The following is a 22,585-nucleotide window of genomic DNA, read 5'->3' on the forward strand; positions in this document are numbered from 1 at the left end:
GCTCTTTGATCTGATAAAGTCCCACTTGTTTATTTTTTCTTTAGTTTCCCTAGTCTGGGTAGACATGTCATCTGAAAAGATTCCTTTATGACCAATGTCAAATAGTGTGTTGCCTATATTTTCTTCTTTGAGTTTTATAGTTTCAGATCTCACCTTCAGGTCTTTGATCCATTTTGAGTTAATTTTTGTGAATGGCGATAGCAGATGGTCCAATTTCATTCTTTTGCATGTGGCTGTCTAGTTTTCCCAACACCATTTATTGAAGAAACTTTCCTTTCTCCATTGTACATTCTTAGCTCCTTTGTCGAAAATTAGCTGTCCATATATGTGTGGTTTTATTTCTGGACTTTCAATTCTGTTCCATTGATCTGTGTGTCTGTTTTTGTACCAGTACCATGCTGTTTTGATTATTATTGCTTTGTAGTATGTTTTGAAGTCAGGGATTGTAATGCCTCCTGCTTTGTTCTTTTTTCTTAGGATTGCTTTAGCTATTTGGGGTCTTTTGTTGCCCCATATAAATTTTAGTACTCTTCTTTCTATTTCTGTGAAGAATGTCATTGGGATTCTGATTGGGATTGCATTGAATCTGTAGATTGCTTTAGGTAATATAGACATTTTAGCTATGTTTATTCTTCCAATCCACGTTCAAGGGATATCTTTCCATTTCTTTATGTCATCATCAATTTCTTTCAATAATGTCTTGTAGTTCTCATTGTATAGGTCATTCACCTCCTTGGTAAGATTTATTCCTAAGTATTTTATTCTTTTTTTATTTCTTTTTTTTTTTTACAATATTTATTTACTTTTCCCTCTTCTTCTTTTTTTTTTTTTTTGTGAGGAGATCAGCCCTGTGCTAACATCCGCCAATCCTCCTCTTTTTTTGCTGAGGAAGACTGCCCTGGGCTAACATCTGTGCCCATCTTCCTCCACTTTATATGGGACGCCGCCACAGCATGGCTTGCCAAGCAGTGCGTCGGTGCGCGCCCGGGATCCGAACCAGCAAACCCCGGGCCGCCGCAGCGGAGCGCGCACACTTAACCGCTTGCGCCACCGGGCCGGCCCAGTATTTTATTCTTTTTGATGCAATTGTAAGTGGTATTATCTTTTTGAGCTCTTTTTTTGTTAGTTCATCATTAGCATACAGAAATCCAACTGATTTTTGTAGATTGATTTTGTACCCTGCAACTTTGTTGTAGTTGTTGATTATTTCTAATGGTTTTCCAATGGATTCTTTAGGGTTTTCTATATATAACATCATGTCATCTGCAAATAATGTGAGTTTCACTTCTTCGTTACCTATTTGGATTCCTTTGATTCCTTTTTCTTGCCTAATTGCTCTGGCCAAAACCTCCAGTACTATGTTGAACAGGAGTGGTTAGAGTGGGCAGCCCTGCCTTGTTCCTGTTCTCAGAGGAATGGCTTTCAGTCTTTCCCTGTTGAGTATGATGTTGGCTGTGGGTTTGTCATAAATAGCCTTTACTATGTTGAGGTACTTTCCTTCTATTCCCCTTTTGTTGAGAGTTTTTATCATAAATGGATGTTGTATCTTGTCAAATGCCTTCTCTGAGTGAATTGAGATGACCAAGTGGTTTTTATTCCGTGTTTTGTTGATGTGATGTATCACATTGATTGATTTGCGGATGTTGAACCATCCCTGCGTCCCTGGTATAAATCCCACTTGATCATAGTGTATGATCTTTTTAACGTATTGCTGTATTTGGTTTGCCAATATTTTGTTGAGGATTTTTGCATCTATGTTCATCAGCGATATTGGCCTGTAATTTTCTTTCTTTGTATTGTCTTTGTCTGGCTTTGGTATCAGGGTGATGTTGGCCTCGTAGAATGATTTAGGAAGTGTTCCATCTTCCTCTATTTTTTGGAATAGTTTGAGAAGGATGAGATTTAAATCTTTGAATGTTTGGTAAAATTCACTGGAGAAGGCATATGGCCCTGGACTTTTATTTTTTGGGAGGTTTTTGATAGATATTTCAATCTGTTTTCTTGTGATTGGTCTATTCAGATTCTCCATTTCTTCTTGGTTCAGTTTTGGGAGGTTGTATGTGTCTAAGAATTTATCCATTTCTTCTAGATTGTCCAATTTGTTGGCATATAATTTCTCATAGTATTCTCTTTTAATCCTCTGTATTTTCATGGTATCCATTGTAATTTCTCCTCTTTTCATTTCTAATTTTATTTACTTGAGCCTTTTCTCTTTTTTTCTTAGGAAGCCTGGCTAAGGGTTTGTCAATTTTGTTTATCTTCTCAAAGAACCAACTCTTTGTTTCATTAATCCTTTCTACTTTTTTTTTTTGGTCTCAATTTCATTTATTTCTGCTCTGATTTGTATTATTTCTCTCTTTCTGCTAGCTTTGGGTTTTGTTTGTTCTCCTTTGTCTAGTTCTGTTAGGTGTAATTTGAGGTTGCTTATTTGGGCTTTTTCTTGTTTGTTATGGTGGGCTTGTATCGCTATGAGTTTCCCTCTCAGGACTACTTTTGCTGCATCCCATATGGTTTGGTATGGCATATTTTAATTTTTGTTTGTTTCCAGATAGTTTTTGATTTCTCCTTTAATTTCATCAATGATCCATCGGTTGTTCAGTAGCATGTTGTTTAATCTCCACATTTTGTCACTTTCCCAGTTTTTTTTCATGATTCATTTCCAGTTTCATAGCATTATGGTCTGAAAAGATGCTTGTTATGATTTCAATCTTCTTAAATTTATTGAGGCTTGCTTTGTTTCCCAACATATGGTCTATCCTTGAGAATGTTCCATATGCACTTGAGAAAAATGTGTAGTCAGCTGTTTTTGGATGGAGTGCTCTGTGTATGTCTACTAGGTCCATCTTGTCCAGTTTTTCATTTAAGTCTACTATTTCTTTATTGACTTTTTGTCTGGATGATCTATCCATTGATGTAAGTGGGGTATTAAGATCCCCTACTATTATTGTGTTGTTGTTAATGTCTCCTTTTAGGTTTGTTAATAGCTGCTTTATGTACATTGGTGCTCCTATGTTGGGTGCATATATATTTAAAAGTTATATGTCTTCTCAGTGGAGTGTCCCTTTTATCCTTATATATTTCCCTTCTTTGTCTTTCCTAACCTGTTTTATCTTGAAGTCTACTTTGTCTGATATGAGTATGGCAACACCTGCTTTCTTTTGTTTGTCATTAGCTTGGAGTATTTTCTTCCATCCTTTCACTCTGAGCCTGTGCTTGTCTTTAGAGCTGAGATGTGTTTCCTGGAGGCAGCATATTGTTGGGTCTTGCTTTTCAATCCATCCTGTCACTCTGTATCTTCTGATTGGAGAGTTCAATCCATTTACATTTAGGGTAATTATTGATACATGAGGGCTTAGTGTTGTTGTTTTGTCACTTAATTTCTGGTTCTTTTGCGTTTCCTTTGTTTCTTGTCCCATTTGTTTCGGACTGCCAATTCAGTTTGGTTGTTCTGTCTTATGACTCTTCTAGTTTTCTCTTTGTTTATCATATGTGATTTTGTTTTGATTATTTGTCTAGTGGTTACCTTGAGGTTTGTGTAAAAAATCTTGTGTATGTGATAGTCCATTATCTGATGGCCTTCTATTTCCTTATACTAAGTCAATTCAATCACTTTCCTCTTCCCCTTCTAAGTCGTTCTTGTTATAACTTATTCTATCTTGTGTTGTGGGTGTATGTTTACAGTGATGAGGTTAAATTTATTTTTGGTGAATTCCTTCCTTTGATCTTTGATTTTGGTATTTAAGTGGTTGCTAACCTATTCCAGTAAAGATCTACTATTTTTCTGAGTTTATCTACCTATTTTTCTCCTTGCTCTAAGCTTTGTATTCCCTTTCTTTCTTTTTTTGAGGCCTGAGGGCCTTCTTGAGTATTTCTTGTAGTGGGGTTCTCATGGCCATGAACTCCCTTAGCTTTTGTTTATCTGGGAGCGTTACCATTTCTCCATCATATTTGAAGGATATTTTTGCTGGATAGAGTATTCTTGGCTGAAAGTTTTTGTCTTTCAGTATTTTGAATATATCATTCCAGTCTCTCCTAGCCTGTAAAGTTTCTGTTGAGAAATCCACTTAAGCCTGATGGGAGTTCCTTTGTATGTTATTTTTTTGTTTTTGTCTAGCTGCCCTTAATATCGTTTCTTTGTCATTGACTCTGGTTAGCCTTACCACTAGGTGTCGTGGAGCGGGCCTTTGCTTGTTGACATATTTAGGTGACCTCTTGGTATCGCTTATTGGTATTTCCTACTCCTTCCACAGATTTGGGAAATTCTTAGCTATTATTTCCTTGAATAGGCTCTCTGTTCCTCTTTCCCTCTCTTCTCCCTCAGGAATACCTATAATTCTTATGTTACACTTCCTAATAGAGTCAGATATTTCTCAGAGACTTTCTTCATTTCTTTTTAGTCTTAGTTCTCTCTCCTTTTCCATCTGGAGCATATGTGTATTCTTATCCTCTAAAATGTTAATTCTTTCCTCCATACTGTCAGCTCTGTTCTTTAAAGATTGCATATTCTCCTTTATCTCCTCCATTGTGTTCTTCATCTCCATCAGCACTGATTGGTTTTTCTTTATGATTTCAATATCTTTTGTGAAGAAACTCCTAATCTCATTGAATTGTTTGTCTGTGTTGTCTCGTATTTCCTTGAGAGTTATTATGATAGACATTTTGAAATCTCTGTCTTTTAGGTTATGGATTTCTGTGTCTTCAGGGTTGGTTTCTGGGTGCTTGTCATTTTCCTTCTGGTCTGGTGATTTCATTTATCTTTGCATTGTGGTTACTGTGTTGGCTTTGTTTTTCCTCATCCTGGAAATCTCTGGTTGTAATTTCCACCTGCTGCCACTTTATGAGGGTAAAGGGCTGTGTAATCTGAGCCCCCTGTGCTCTGCCCCAGCTGTTCTCTGGGATCCACGGGTCGTTTGATCTGGTCTGGTCGGCTGAGCTGCAGAATCCGGTTAGCAGGGAGGGGGGGACTCTCTCTTTTGCCCGCTGGGTCCCTGCCATGGCGAGCTTCTCGTTCACCCCTCGTTATCTGCTGTCTGGGGTGCTCAGATGTTGATGGTACCCCGTAGCAATTCTGAGTCCTCTGTGTGGGAGTTTCCCACTAGCTGAGAGAGCCCAAGCTATGGTTTTCCTGCAAAGGGCTGCCCCACCCCCCTCTCTCGGAGCCGCGCAGACCAGGATCACTGATCTGATGGGGAGGAAAAGGAGTTCTCCTTACCTCTCCTCACTTCCTCCGGGGGTCAAGCACGTGTCACTCTCAGATGTGCAGCAGTGTGGATCTTTCCAATCTTGCTTTTCACTGTCTAGGATTCCGCTGTTGGTCTGTGACTGTTCCATTTGTTGTATCTTATCGGGGGAAGAGTTTATGGGAAAGCTCACTCTGCCATGAGGCTGACGTCACTAAAGTATCTTGATTTTAACATCAATTTTTTATCTCTCAGCCTTGTCAACTGTTTACATTGCTAAAATTCCAGGTTAATGGAATGTGACCTTTTCTTTGTTATCTGCATATGTGACTTATGCAGATAAGAAAGATAAAATGATTCCCAGTATATGTGATTATTCCTGTCAGGGTAAGTAGCCAAATGAAAGAGATCCAAGTTGGGAAACTGGCCCCGACTGTCCAATTTTTCTACACAAACAGTGGTGCCATATCAGGGACACAGTGTTTGATTCTATTGCTAGGAGATTTGAAACTTTTGACATTCAGTTTAAGGAGTGGTTAGGTCAGCTTTGTTAAACAAGAGCACATGCATGTGGGCCCATGCAGCGCCTCACTCTCTGCTGCTATGGCCACTCTGCTAAATTGTTCTCTGGGCTGAAACCGGGATGTCTGATGATAGAGGCTGGCTGATGTCAACTGGCTGAGTCATTTTGCCTACTTTATTGTTTAACACCTATTCCATGGTGGATGCTCTCTGGTGAGCATTAACATGGTGTTCCATGGTCAAGTGTTCCATCTCTAACAGGGCCCCAAAGCATCTCAGGACTTGTTTTCCCAAATGCATGTAATTCTTCAGTCTAGAGGGCATTGTCTTTCTGTGTTGTGGTTCTCCTATTAGGCTTGCCACAGATTCCACACAGCTAGTGTATATTGTGCAATGCCCTTTATGGTGAAATTATTTTTTACCTAGGCCTGCCTGCTCTATAACCGTATCTATAGCTTTTCATGGGTTAGACCTGCTGGCTGCAAATCTGATCTTGTTACCACCCAACGTGGGGCCTTCTGCTTGCTGCAGGACATGCCAATAGTCAAGGGGCAGGTGGTAGGAGAAAAGGAATTTTTTATTACAGCTTGCTAGCAAGAGGGAAGATGGTTGACTCATGTCCAAAAGAACCATCTTAAGGGGACACGAAATCTTACGGCAGTTGTATAGACCATTGGGTTATTGGGGAGGGGGTTAGGAATGTTGACCTTCTGGTGTTACAGACTGGGAATGCCACACCAGATCTTTCAGTTTTCACTGATGATAGCTATCAGCATAGATTCTCTGTTTGGGGGTCATCACATTCCTAAGGAACTCATAAAATCAGGTATCATCTTATCACAGCTGGGAGGTACATGCACAAACAGGGGTCATAAAATCTACAGAGCAGTTAGATCTCCTGGAGGGTGAATATTCAGCTGGGTTAGATTTTCAGAGGTCATTCAAAGTTACAACAGGGATTCTTTTCTACGATATGGCTTCCCTTATGTCAACCTTGTCTTGAGCCAGTATCAATATCACTGGTCACTGTGATCATTGTGACCACCCGGCTTCTGATGGTTGAGCACCGTCACTTGATCTCTTTTACATTAGGATTGGATTCTGATTAATATCAGTGAGCTCAGTATTAAAACTATCAAAAGACTTGACCCTCAGAGGACAGCCACACTGAGCATTCCTGATAACTTCAGTAAACGATCATCTGGTAGATTTTCCAGACTAACACAGCATATCTATTTAGCATATCAGACTGGGCCGCGTCTGAGGATTCAAAGGGTTCAGGAAAATCTGAGATTTCAAGGTTGTCGTGTACAATTAACCATTTATCAGATGTCTTGGGATTCTGCTATTTCTCAACTAGAGTCCTAACATGGTAAGAGAACAGAGTAGATTGGGAATTTAGAAGTGGAAACGTTTTATCTTTAAAATGATAGATTTTGGTGTGGGGGGGCTTCTCTAAGAGATGAGAATCTCTTTATATGCTGCCAAGGAGGCCTCTCTGGCTTTCACAATTAGGATTGGTTTGTTGGTTAACTGTTGTTATTTTTCCATTATATTCTCCAAAACATGATTTCAGCAGAAATAATCATCTGCCTCCATTGTCCTCATAATTTCTACTTTTCCTATATTTATCAAATACCTGATATATCACAACCAGTAGTGCCTTTCCTCCCAACAGTATATGGTCCCAATTCAACATCACTGAAAGTAGTAAAAATTTCACAATTACAGCAGTTCTGAGGCTGTGTCCCACCTACCACCAGTAATCGAGTCCCCATTACAACTGATGGTGAATGATCTGACTACAAAATCCAATCTCAATGTCTACTTTCTTATTCAAATTTTGATATCTATATCAAAGTATCCATTATAGCAGTTATATTTTAACTACTTATTTGATTCTTTACTGGATGTAAATGAGTGCCACAGTGAAGTTACCAGAAGTTTGTAAAGAAAGAGTGAACTTTACCAGGATGTCTAAGAAATGGGGCCTCTCTTTTTGCACTGTATTTTATTTCAGCTCTGGGTTCTATGGAAAGGTGATGATGTGGCCAGTGGAATGCAGTCATTGGAACAATTTAGAGATGATCCTGGACAAATTAGCTCAGAGAGGCCATGAGCTGACTGTGCTGGTATCTTCAGCTTCCAGCCTGGTGGATCTCAACAATCTGCTCTTAAATTTTGAAGTTTGTCCTACATCCTTTACTAAGAATAAACTTGAATTGCTTTTAATGAAATGGATCAAGATGTGGTCATATGAGTTACCAAAGAGGTTATTGTGGGCATATGATTCAAAGATGCTAAAAATAAATTATGAATATACTGATTCTATTCAAAAGCTCTGTGAAGATGCAGTTTTGAACAAGAAACTAATCAAGAAACCGCAAAAATCCAAATTTGATGTTGTGAGCTGCTGTCTGAACAGTTTAACCTATCTTTGGCCTACAGTATTTCCTTTACCACTGGCAAAACATACGAAAACTCTGCGGAGGGCTTACATTATCTCCTTTCTTCTTACTTGTTGTCATATCAGAACTTAGTGACAAAATGATATTTATGGAGAGTGTGACAAATACGTTGTATTTCCTATGGTTCTTTGCATTTGAGACCTTTAGCAAGAAGAAGTGGGATGAATTTTACAGAAAAGTATTAGGTAAGTCAGAGGTTTATTTATTACGTTTTATGTGGAAAGAGACCTTATCTTTCTTTGCCTGTGTTAGAGTGTATATACATATACATACGTACATATATATATATACATATAAAATGAAAGAGAATTTACATTTTCTTAGGTTTAGTGTCAAAATGGACACATGATAATTTCTCAGTCAAAATTTATCAATCATTCAAGAAGCTTGTACAAATTATTCTAGAATTCTGTGACACTGGAGATGTAACTCTATTTGACTTTGATCTATTGTATTAATATTCTTGAGGTTTGTTTATTTAAAGTTACGTGTGAACTATATTTTTCACAAATCATAACGTCTCTGTTATTTATTGCTGTATAACCAATCATCCTAAAACTTAGAGTGTAAAACAGCAGCCGTATTATTTGCTCATTATCCTGTGGACCTGTGGGCTGGGCTCAGTGAAATGTTTCTTCTTTGGGCCACGCTTGGGCTCACTCATTAGGCTACAAGGAGCTATCAGCTTACCTGGAGCAGCATGGTTGAAGAAAATGTCACTCACATGGCTGGGGTTGGCGGATTAACAAGACAATTTGTCTCCTCTAAGTGGCCTCTTAATAGGCGAGCTAGTGCTTTTTCCGATGATAGCAGATTTCCAGAACAGCTTCAATGAATGTTCTAGGCCTAGAACATGAATGTTACTTTTGTAACCTTCTGTTGCTAAAACAGGTCATGAAGCAAGTCCAAATTCAAAGGATGAAATAATAGCCTCTACTTCTTGATAGGAGATGTTGCAAAGAATATGTAGCCATTTTTAATATACTACAGTAAAAAACTTCATTAAATAAGTTTAAAAATCAAGAGAGGGTCAGCCTTGAGTAAATATATTTTAACAATCTGGTTTTAGTAAAAAATCTACTCTATGTATAAAAAAGAATGAGTTCTTCTGTAAACTTTATGTTTACTTGTCTTTAAAATTAAATATTTCTATGAACCCACAGCTAAGGTACATTTCACCTTTCAGAATCAAAGTCTCTGGTATTTCTCTTCTAGATTCAATTTTTCTATTATATCTGAATTCTTTCTTTGGTCTAATCTTCTAATATCTCTATTAAGAGGTAATGTGCTTAGTTATGGATGAGTTGTTATCTGTGCATTATGTAGTGTTATTCTTCCCTTCTCAATGGATTAAAAATCATCAGCTAAGTAAATCTAAAACTTTGGGAATTACTTTAGAATTATCAACGTCTGGTCTCTGATTCTACAACTATCATCTCCCTTCTGTTCAAAATATAAAGCAAAATATGAGGGTCTAGTAATTTTTCATATCTGAATGATATTTAATCATGATTCTGTGAGCACATTCATTCAAAAACAAACACTTATTAAGCTTCTGCTATGATTTTTGTTTCCAGGAGGTAGAAGGAAATAAGTCAACATTTACTGAGAATTACTGTCTTCCAGGATATCTTCTACGTCCTTTATATTTATTAACTCATAGAAGATACACATAAAAACATATTTTGTAGATACTATTATTCTCCTCATTTTCAAATGTGGAAATTGAAGTACAGAAATTTCAGATAACTTACCCAAGCTTTCACAGGGGAGAAATGTTACGGATGGGATTGAAACATAGCAGTCTAGCCCCTGGACCTAACCCCTTTGCATATTGCATTAACTGAAAGAAAAGGGAGAGGCTTTGACTTCAAAACTCCATGTATTACTTGAAGAGACATTGTGCTAAGCACCAAGTATACTACAATAAAAAGACCAAGAACGTTAGTTTTTACTTGATCTATGTGGTCTTTTTAACAGACACTTTCCATTGCCAGTACATATCTTTCAACTACACAAACTTAGCTTCGCCAAGAGAGGGGCTCCCTCTTTACTATATACTCATATATATATATATGTATATACATATATGTATATACATATACATATGTACATACATATATGTATATACATATATATATATATATACATAAAGAATCATTTTGTTGGGCCCTATTGTAAAAATTTTGTAACCTAAAAAACAAAAACCCTTTCAAATGGAACTTAATATACTTAGCATAAATGTAATATTATTAGCAGTGGATGAGAAGGTATGTGAGGTTATTTTAAGATTATGGAGGAAATAAAGATCTGAGTTATAGAAACATAAACCTTTGAGTATATATATATTGTATGGGGGTATGGGAGGCAGTGGCTTGGAGAATAAAACTAAAGATGAAAGTCTCAAAAGCAAGTCTTCTAAAAATTAATCAAGAATCACAGGTCATAGAAAATAAGCTCTTAGATGAGACTCCAGAGCAAGGGTAGGCACAGTAATGTGAAGGAAAACATGGCATCAAATGGCAAGCAATCAAAGAAGAAAACTGGTTGGTAAGTGGGGTGGGAAAGTGAGTAGGTCTGCCCACAATAAAAGACTAAACAAGTAATCCAAAGACCAAATTTTCTGAGATTAATCTGCTAAGAATTAATCAAGAATCATAAGTCACAGAAAATAAGCTCTTCGGTGAGATTCCATAGTAAGATCATGGACGGTAATGTGAAGGAAAAAAAGGATCAAATGACAAACAATCAAAGTAGAAACCTGGATGGTGAGTGGGGGTGGGGGTGAATGGGTTGGAGGGTCTGTGGAAATATAAGACCAAGCAAATAATCCAAAACCACAAAGAAGCTTAGGAAACCTTTTTGGTAAATAAGGGGACATCAGTGCAAGAGATTGACGCAAATAGATGCATAGAAGAAAGTCACTTTTCCATCCTGACTTTCCAGAAGTTTTATGTCATTCCTTCAACAGGTACCCATCACAGCACTGCAGATTTATTCCAGGAATAGAAACTGACAAAGGAGATGCCTTGGCCAAGTTATAAATACTTTAAAGGGAGAATTTTCAGATCTTTGTAGGTGACTCTCCCTTACCACCCATTCCCACATGCTTGGTAATACTTACTTTAGCTTTTCCAATGTTTATAATTCTTCTGTAGATCAGAGACACAAATTAGGTATGGGAACATACTTGGTAGACTGAATGATGGGATAGCGCCTCAGGCTCCCCTTTTTTCCAGGCAGTTATCAAGCAGCGTTCTCTTTACATTAAATCATAATAATCAATCCACGTCAGAATGTTTCAAGTTTTGTCAGAAAGAAAAAATAAATGATATGGAGATGGAGGTGAAAGACATGATTCGTTTAGTGCATCTTGTTCATCATCCACTTTCCTGATCACGGATGGTCCAGGACTTTGGTCCTGCAATAAGCTTTCTTCTGTAAAATATACAAGGGAGAGTGAGTCTTTAAGCTATCGAATGGGAGGCTTGTTGTTTCCTGGTGAGATCAGCATCATTAAGGAGGATTCATGAGCCACTGGGGTTTCTCTGTTTGCCTTTCCCTATACCCCTAAAGGATACTCAGATTCCCACGAGTAACCTGTTTATTCTCTGGAGCAACTGGAGACCAGATTGAGACAAGTGTGAACAGTGCAAATTCTCATGCTGAAGATCCAAATTTAAAGTGGCAGATCATTAAGATATTTAAAAAAACTTTTCTTATTCTATCACTTACATCAACCTTGGGGCGTGTCTTCCTTTCAATGAGCAGCAAATTGGGTTCTCAGCTGGGCTCGTGTCCCATGTGAAACCCTGTCACATGGGCCTTCCCCAGAGCCTAAGGATCATCAGTTAGCAAAGAAAATAAAACATGTTTAAAATGCCACAGGGTTAAATCAGAAAGTCACAAATATCTGAAAAGAGATACAAACCTAATACTATGAAGATGGAAAATGAGAAGATGATCATTTAAAATGTAATATTCATCCTATATACTTAAATAATTACTGAGAAACATTGACAGCAATATAATGTGTCAGTTATCTTGAATTGTAACACATGAAAAAAGGAAAGAATCTGTAATGAATATTTGAAGTTAGAAAAGTTGCAGTGGTGAGAGTATCTTGGTAACTAAGTCTCTCGCTTACATTGTTTACTTTTCTTTTTTTTTGTGTGTGTTATTGTTTAAATGTTCATTTAAATTTTAAAACACTGGCATAATTTTAACATCTCGACCTACAGAGACTGGAACTTTATTGCTATATTTTCTAAAAATAATGAATATAAATTCACAAATATAGGTAATTTCCTTTCTCTATTTTCTTTTTTGGGAAAACCCACTACATTGTGTGACTTGATGGGGAAAGCTGATATATGGCTGATACAAACCTGTTGGGATTTTGAGTTTCCTCATCCACTCTTACCTAATTTTGAATTCATTGGAGGACCCCCTTGTAAACCTGCCAAACCCTTGCCTAAGGTAAAACTTTGGTGTCTTGAAAAGGATTTTCTTTCCCAGTCCAGATACTGTCTTATAGAAAAGACATGGGTCAATATATAAAATTTCTTCACATCTTCCCCTCACATATTTTGTATTTCATGTTTCATTATCACTGAAGATTCTGGGATACATAATAATTGTTACAAGGATGAGAGAAATGCAGGATCATGTGGATAGAACCACTATGAAACAGTCTTTCAGTGTCCACCACATAAGAAAGGATAATTTTTTCAACAAATGTATAATCTGTGCCTACTAGACACCAGATTCTATACTCTGAACTGAGAAAAAAGAGGCGAATGAGACAGACACAATTACTTCCATGGGGGAACTTATAGACTAGTTGGTCAGAAAAACTATAAATGTTGAACAAGTATATAGAATTATTTATAACAAAATACAAATGTTACAGGTAAGATTGAGGTAATATGGGAGCTCTTTGCTTGTATTTTATTCAAGTAAATTGAAATCAGGTATTTAAAAGAATCAAATTCTGGTTACGTTAAATTAAAAGTGACAACAAGTGCCAGTTTTTAAAGGCCATGAGATCTCATGCTTTAATGCATGGTACTATGATAGCCAGGAAATATACAAAGGTCCCAATCCTGCCAGGAATACCTTTTTTGTAAAATATGGAAGTACAAGAAAAAAGAAGAAAAATAGGGAGAAAAAAGGTTTTACTTACCTATCTTATTGAATTTGTGTGAGAATAAAAAGTGTAGTATGGTCATTCTTTATTATTTGCAGATTCTGTATTTTTGATTTGCTTGCTCACTAAAATTTATTTGTAACCCCAAAATCAATATTAGTGGTGCTTTCACAATCATTCGTGCATGTGTACAGAGCAGCTAAAGAAATGGATTCACCTGACAGGCATGTTCCCAGTTGAGGTCACACAAGGTGATGCTCTATGTTGTTGTACAGCTCTTATACTGTAAACAAGCGTCCCTTTCCCAGGATATTTAATGCCACACGTTTTGCAATTTTGTGCTTTTTGTTGGTGATTGCACTGTTTAGAATGGCCCCCAAGGACAGTGCTGAAGTGCTCTCTAGTGTTCCTCAGAGGAAGCAAGAAGGCTGTGACATGCCTTAGGGAGAAAATATGTTTGTTGGATAAGCTTCATTTAGTTCCATGAATTATAGCACTGTTGACTATGAGCTCAATGCTAATGAACCAACAGTATATATTAAATAAGGGGTCTTTAAGCAGACACACATGAAACAAGGTTATGTGCTGTTCAGTTGATGAAAATGTTGTAGTGAGAGGCATGTGGGAACCTAACCTTGTGTTTCCGCTGGGACCAATGACTAAGTATTCACTAATGTTCTGTTTGCGGCAACTTCACAGAACATAACTGCTGGAAATAATAAGAATCGACTAAATATGTAAAGCCCTTACACAGTGTCAAGCACATAGTGCTTAATGAATATTAGCTATTGTGATTTCAATTCGACTATTAACTCTTTAAACAAAACGAATTCATTTTAGAAACCAAAGAAAGCAGATGAAAAGGTTAAAATCTATTTGAAGATTTAAGCAGTCTCACCAGTATCTAGACTGGAGGGATTCCTTCTGAGATATATATTTATATATGTATGTGTGTATATATGTGTATATGTGTATATATATGTGTGTATATATGTCTCTCTATATATATATGCGCATATATCTGAGTGTATACTGTCAAACACCTGATAGTATTTCTAAAAACATTTCTGAATGCACTTCAGCTTTTGATCTGGTCTTACATGAGATCAAAGAACTTCACAACACAAAACAGAGCAGAGATCATTGTAGCTTGATAACACAGTTTGTGGAAATCAGCCTCTCTCAGGAATTAGCTGTAATGGCATTCAAGAGTGTATAAATGAAATATGATATAATTCTATTTCAGACTTTTAAATTGCCTGATCTTACTAGCTGGCTTGAAACTAAATATAGTAAGTAAGATAACAGGGAGGAAATGCTGGGTTTAATATTAACCTGCATGACAGGTCACAGAGTTAGAAATATAAATGAAAGTTGTTAATGATTTTAGGTCAGGGACCCCAATTGGTTCTTACACAGTGAGTAGATGTTTTACCCATCAGATCACACTCTCAAGGAGTAAAACCCACCTGAAATAAATAGCTGAAAAGCAAAATCTGTCACATGCATTATCAGTCATGGCTTTAGTTTCCTTGAAATACCTGGGCCAAGATCAGATAGAATCAAATTTATACTCAAGATTGAAGCATTCTATATAAAAGTAATGTTAATACATGTCATTGTGCTTTTACTAGGACTTGGAATGAAAATAGGAAGGCACAAACTGCAGGAAGTTTTGAAAAGCTATTTCCTTAATATGAGATGAAATTAGTATAACATGCCCAATGTTAGCAGAGCCTGTTCTAGAAGGAAAACAGTATATGAGACTTTAAGAAAAGTAAAATTATTTCATAAAATCATAAATCATTGTCTCTTTCAGTCAAATAATGTGATATCACCAGGAAAAAGGTTAATGGATCAGTGTTTCATTTGAGGCTTAATTTACGGAGCCTTTTGGTAGTGGGAATTTGAAACACCAGGAAGGTTGTGGGTAATAAATTAAGGGTTCTTATTTATGTACATATAGATGATTTAACAGTTGCAGTTTCCTTCTTTTACTAAAACAATTGTATGTAGCCTCATAATCATGGTATATCATGTGTAGCCTTCGTAATCAGGAAAGCCTACACAGCAAAAGAGACTTCCTGAAAAACTGCCAAGAAGAAAACTGGATCAGAGTGACATACAAATTCAAGAAGGCTTCTCACTTTATTCAAGGAATTCTGTTAGGAGTTTAGATCCTTTTAAATTCTTACCTCATCTGTTTATTCCTCAAAAGAACACCAAAAAAAAAAAAAAAGAAAGAAAAAGTAAAAACTCACTGATCAAATAAAACTAGGATTATTTGACTTATTGCAGGAAGGGGGAATAGCACCTTGACAAGGTTTTATTACTGTTCCAGAAAAGGGAAGTCAGAGGAAGGTAATTCCAAAGTGTTGGGGCTTAGGTTGGTGATATCAAGGAAGGCTTTGCAAAGTAGAGGATTGGTTGTAACTGAGCAAAGTTTATGACATAACTTTGGATTGCTGGACACAGTCAGGTGAGGTCTGGAATCTTGTCTTAGTGAGAAAGCTGTGTGTTTTAATGAGTACACCATAAAATAGTTGGTCACATCTTGTCATCCTGGGACAAATTACTAAGCTATTTTTGCAGGGTCTCAGTATTATCTGACACATGACTAGGAAAAACATTCCTGGTCCTGGTATTGTTTGACACATGGAATGGAATATGTACTCTGTTTAGTACTCATTTAAGAAAATTAAACCTGTGTTGCCACAATGGTGACAGTTTATTCAAGGAAGACTTTCTCTTTACTCTCATCTCTCACTGAGAACAGATAAATAAATCACCATACTTACCAGGTGCTAATTATCCCTCACCTATAAATTCTCAATAGTTTCTGGATTGCTCTTCCTACCTTCCTGCTCTCTTATATCAGACTACCTTCCTCACTTCTGTCATAGTGTTTTATGCTAAGATGTTATAGGAAAGCACCACTACTTTTCTTGGTATAATATCTATTTTATCGAACTGGGTCCTTCTTTAGGATAACTATTTCTTATTTAAAATATCTAGGAATAAATGTATTACAGTGTTTATTAAAAAATTCAATAGTTGTTAAAATTTAAATTTCCGTAATTCTTAACAACTTTAACGTGTTTTTAATGTTATATTTAGTGAATTTCATAGTAGCTTAGTGACCTCTGCTGGGTAACGCCATGTGTTATATTTGTGGTAATTTTGCAACGTGACTACAAATACTTTGACAATCCTCCCATCAAGTCTCCTCCCCTTGAACTTTGGCAGGCCTTGCAGCTGTCTCAGCAAGGAGAACAAAGGGGAAGTGATGCAGCTTACCTTTCAAGCTTGGTTAGAAAAGGTAATACATTCTGTCGCTGTGTCTTTCTCTCTCACTCTCTTTCCCTCCATCTCTCTCTCTTTCTGTCCACTCACTTTGGAGCCCTGTGCCAAACTCAGTGTACCTGAGACTAAGAGACTATGTGGAAGAGATTGCAGAGATGCCTAAGAAGTCCGTTGTTGTTTCAGTCCCAGCAGTTTGAGTCTTCTCACACCAATCTTAAGGGTTCTCTTGCACACACACGAAAAGAAAATGATGCAAGATGATGGATTAAGTTGATTGTGCTTAACACACAGTGTGTACATGTATCAAATCACCACATTGTACACTTTAAATGCAGACAATTTTATTTGTCAATTATACCTCAATAAAGCTGGGGAAAAAATAAATTCTTCCTTATCTTAGTACCCTTGCAACTGCTTTTTTCTCTTTTGGTCTTTTTTTCATCCTTCCAAATTCATCTTAAATTTCACCTCCTTGGGAAGGTTTTCTTCCACACTACTATCTAATATGGTTTTCTAGATAATTATTATTATTATTTTTGGTCCAAATATCCTATGTTTATTTACATATGAAATGTGTTTAATATAATTATGATGGATGCAGTGCAGAACCCCTGACAGCAACAGGACCATTAAAGGAATTAAAAGCTTTCTACATTATACCATGCAAGTATCTGTATACTCACGAAAGAATTTCTTTTTTTTTAAGTACATAACATTTTTAAGGATAAATACAGCATATAAAATGCAAAATAAACTACACACACAGAAAATATAAATCTCCCAGAGAACTACAAATGGAAGAGACAGAAGAATACCTTTGCTGCACTTCAATATAGCAGAACAACCAACAATACGCATACTTACTGAAATTACTGAACTAAACCCAGGCGGCTCAGTGCTTAATCTCACAGTCAGTTGCAGTACTCAGACTGCAGCATTGTAAGTCGGTTGTAGAAGGTGTGCGCACCAACTCAAACTACCAGAATGTGTGACAGTAGCACCTAGAACATAAGATACCAACTCTTCCAACACTAAAGGGTTTAGTCAGTTGTGATTTTTTTTTACTGTCAAGAGTCAGAGAAATACTTGGTATGGCTTATTGTTTCTTTGCAATATTAAGTAAATTACATGACAAAAACCTGCCTATACAAATTTATTGATCTAACTACGTATTTGTAACTTTTACAGTAGTTCCAGCCCTTTCATAACTTTATCTCCTCATCCTCTTTAAACCAGACTTGCAAATTTGCCCAGAAAACAACCAATCCTCATTTTCTTAGTAATATCATTCTTCCCAATTCCTCAAGATTAAATTAAGGAAATCTACATTCCTTACTAGACTCTTGGTGTAAGTTTTTATCCACCACTGGGAAAGAAATTACTTGAACGGTTGCTTTGAACTCTGTTTTCTGTGGCTTGAAAACAACTGTGATGAACTCATCACCACAGTTGTGTCTCAAATGTGCAAGCTCTGACTTACAGCAGGCACGTTGAGGATAGTGCTAGGATAATTAAAAGTTCCTAGTGTTTTTGAGACCCGCAATCACCTGTAATTTATGTAGTAAATTCTAAAAATTGAAAACACTAAAAAAATCATTATATTAACCTGTAATTAGTTAATCCATTAATATTTGTAACATACAAATGGTTTATTTGAAGTTAGGAACTGCTGCTGTTATTAAGAACTCTGTTGTAAAGAAATAGTAAAAAAAAAATTACCCTTAACAACTCAAAACATTTTTTGCTAAATACTGATATGAAATGTAACAAAGACTATAAAAAGTTATTCATTTAAATATTTGCAAACTCTTTTAAACTCAAATGTTGTTTTAATACTCATTAAGGGCATAAATGAGTTGAAGAAGGTACGTGGAAAGAGAACATACTGCAGTAGCCTAGACCGTACTTTTAGCTCTATTGTGCTGCAAATGTTTTGTAACAAAAATGCTTTTTTCACTCCCGTGTGGACAGAGATTTTCCTTATGGACTTCTGTAGCTATTTCTCAGTGGAGTTCATTCTTTTGGGTTTAATGAAGGCCATGTCATGTGTCCTCATGTGAATATTTAAGGCAGCTGCAGCTATAAAAGGTTTTGCGCACACGTTGCATTCTCTATTTGACACCCCAGCATCTGATGGGTTGTCCTTGTACCTGGGCTTGTTCTGCTCCTTATTGTCCCCAGACCCATTCTGCTTGGACACTGGCAGAGGTTCCTTCAACCTGTGCACAATGAACAGGTGCCTGGGCAGAGAGACACAGGACATACAAGAGAGACCACCTTTGGGCTTTAGCAGGAAGAACCATCCAATTTGTGCTGCAGGATGTATTCACAGAACTGCAGGAGATCTTTTCTGGTGGAGATGGACAAAGCATCCCTGTGAAGCTTAAAAAAATTTCTCTTCAGCTTTTCCAGTGATTGAGTAATAGTTCCTCTGGGAGATCTGAACTCTAAAACTGTTTCTTCCAACTTCCTATTTGAAACGGAAAGCTTGGGATTTTGTTCTGTTTCTGTTTTTTCCTCATTTGTTGCTACTCTTGGTTATTATTTTTTAGAGTCTCTTGTTATTATCTTTTAGAGTACTTGTCAGAATTTATAATTATGTAATAGAATGACAAGTTGTTTATTTAAAAATCTTTAACAATTATTGATAGGTGGTATTTACTGTGCTATGCACTACTGACAGAGAGAAAGTCAAGTCAGAAAGGGCCCCTGCTCCCTCTGAGTTTACAGTCTACAAGAGGAGGTAGAAAAAAGCAAACAAGCAAAAACCAAGCAAAAATGATCACAGGTGCTATAAAGGAAACAAACTGGGTTGGAGAAGTGAGAAAAGTTTAGACAAAAATTGTTGAAATGGGAGTTTAATATCTGTCATCCTCTCCCTCAACTGACTTTAGTTCCTATAAAAAGAGCCCTCAGTATCTTGTGTATTGTCTTTTTCCCTTTCCCTTCCCTGGAAGGGAAAAATAAATGAGTTGAATGAATAAATGAATGAATGGATGGCTTACATAATGTAACATTTACTGAACGTCTATAAATTTCACTGAACTGGGTTCTTTGTGTACAATATCTCACTTTATACTCATACCAACTATAAGACATCCATGTATTATAGGTAATAATAAGTATCTTGCCACAAATCAGAGACCTTTTCACATGCTGGGCCATCTGATTCCAGAATGGAGATGTGACCAAGATAATTAATAATTAGAGGTGATCGTTCTATAAAATTATACTTATTCAGCACATAATAATACTCTTACTTCAATCCTGTTCTATTTATTCAGTGCATTGGCTTCTATTCTCTTCAATTTTACATTCAAATGTATATAATTGAATTTGTGTCTGTATAATTTCCCCAAAATAAACATTTAAAAAACACTCTTCAATTCACTCACCGTCCTAATATATATTCTGTTACCCAAAGACCATCTTGTAAGTTAGCCTGTAACAATTTGCATGTGAAATAAAATTGGAAAGAGAGAGAACTATTCAAATAGCACACGCATGTGACAAGCAAAGAGAAAATATCTAAGCTACTATACTCCTCATTTCTGTAGGTTGGTCATGATGCCATTGATGATATGTATGGATTCCTTCTTACTGCTCATTTCATACTTTTCTTACCTTCAAACAAAAATTTCTCTGGGTTGTTTACCTAGTGGAGTGACCCAAATCTTAATTCCTGAAGAGTTTGAGTTTTTAACCGTCCTGCATTTTTTCTGGTTGCTCTTAATGTTCCATTAATGTTTACAATTTGGGATGGAAGTAAAAGAGGCATTCCAGAGAATCCCTTGCGTTCCAGACATATTCCTACTTACCACAATCATGTAGCAGCAACTAGACTTCCCCTGGGTAATTAGAATGAATCACTCCATACAGTAGTTAACCTAGATTAACTGTTTTTTTTTTTTTTTTTTTGGTATATTGTTTCAGGGGCATAAAAAGCCCACAATGGCTAGGGGGTAGCTTTATCTTTTAATTCAATGGGGCCATTATTATATCCTCTGGGGGAAGCATTCTCCATTGATGATTAAGTTGAGTTGCTGGAATGGGAAGCCAAAATTCTGCAGGTGCATTAGTGTAATCCCACTTTTTTCTGCTCCTTAATTCCTGCACCCACGTATTCTGGCTATGGGGAGACCGCACCATATAATGTTCTCTGAATCAAAGCACACACTGCCTCCTATATAACTCAACCTCTGGGGCCGACCTGATGGCGTAAGCAGTTAAGTGCACATGCTCTGCTGCGGCGGTCTGGGGTTCACCGGTTCGGATCCTGGGCGTGCACTGACACACCTCTTGGAAAGCCATGCTGCGGCGGCGTCCCATATAAAGTTGAGGAAGATGGGTATGGATGTTAGCCCTGGGCCAGTCTTCCTCAGCACAAAAAAGAAGAGGAGGATTGACAGATGTTAGCACAGGGCTGATCTTCCTCAGAAAAATAAAAAAAAACAAAACCTGAACCTCATCCTTGCAGCGTGTTGCCTCCCAAGTGTTGCTGTAACTTAGTCATCAATAAGTCATTCCACCTTTCAATGGGGCCAGCTACTCCTGGGTGATGGAGTACGTGATAAAATCCATTGCAAACTTCTCTGCTCACTCAGCGCCTTGTCTATTCAGTCTTTTCATGATGTCTGTGATGAGTGGAAGATCTTCATTTTCATGTGCTTAAATTTATCTTTGTTTCTTTTTTCTATAATTAGTGCTGTCACTGTCTTGTTTTTAAAGTCTTTTCCCTATGTTAAGGTCATGAAAGTGCTGTTCTATAATATGTTTTAAAATTAGTTGATAGTTTTGCCTTTCACATCTAGGTTTTCAATACCTTGGGGTTGATTTTCTTGTATACTGTGAGATAAGGAGCCAGTCTCTCTCCCCCTCTTTTATTTTTTTCTGTAAAGATAAGTAATTGTCCCAATGAAATATAATGAAAAGTATAGCCTTCCACTTTAAGGTCTCTAACCATCTCTATCATATAGCAAATATTCATAAATGCAGAAATGTTTTTCTGGGCCCTGTATTAGGCTCTGTTGCTCAATCTGCTTGTCTCTGCTCTGATACCATATTGACCTAATTATTATAGTTTTCTAACATGTCTGCAGTTTGGTCCACATACAGCAGGCCTGTTACCAGGTGCTTACACAGGCTTTGCTCTCTCCAGGTCCCTGGCAGGACTGCCACTGGGTCACTGGGCAGGTCCCTGAGCAGGCAGGACTGGAACTGGACCACAGCTGAGTGGGGCTGGAACCAAGTCGTAGAAGTGCTTTAAGATCCATGTTGGGTCCTAGCTCTGTAGGCTTGCCTCTAGGGACATGAACGGGTGTCTCTCCTGCTGGGTCCCTGGGCAGACATGATAGTACTTGGACTGTGACTAGGAGGAGTTGAGGCTGAATCAAAGTATTGCTTCAGAACCCGCAGTTGGGGTGAGGCCAGCGGACCTGCCTCTGCCTTCAAGGCACAGAATGGCGTGTCTCCCACTGGGTCCCTGTGCTGGCAGGAATGCTCTGGGACCACAGCTGAGACAGGATGGAGCTGAGGTGCAGGGCTGCTTCAGGATCTGCAGTGGGGGCTAAGATTGGTGGGCTTGTTACTCAAGGTATGTGCAGGTGTGTCTCCTCCTCAGAGGTCCCCTGGATAGGTGGTGCTGGTGGCAGGACCAAGGCAAATCGGGGCTCTAGCCAAGCCCACAGCGGTATACACTCATTTCTGGGTCTGTAGCTGGGACTACAGTCAGCTGGCAGGTGGCAACCTAGGTGTGAGCCTTTTTAAAATGGCCATGCTTAGTCTCGGGCTCCATCAGGATGTCACAACCTCCTACCTGGATCCCCAATTTCCCACAAAAGCACTTTTTTTCCCTGGGTGGCTACAAATTATTGTTACTTTGGTTGGACATGAGTGAGAGACCTCCTATTCTGCCATAATGCCAACATCACTTGCCTAGCTATGCGTATTTTGATAACTATAAA

Source organism: Diceros bicornis, chromosome 8, assembly GCF_020826845.1.
Source record: "Diceros bicornis minor isolate mBicDic1 chromosome 8, mDicBic1.mat.cur, whole genome shotgun sequence".
Lineage (NCBI taxonomy): Eukaryota > Metazoa > Chordata > Mammalia > Perissodactyla > Rhinocerotidae > Diceros > Diceros bicornis.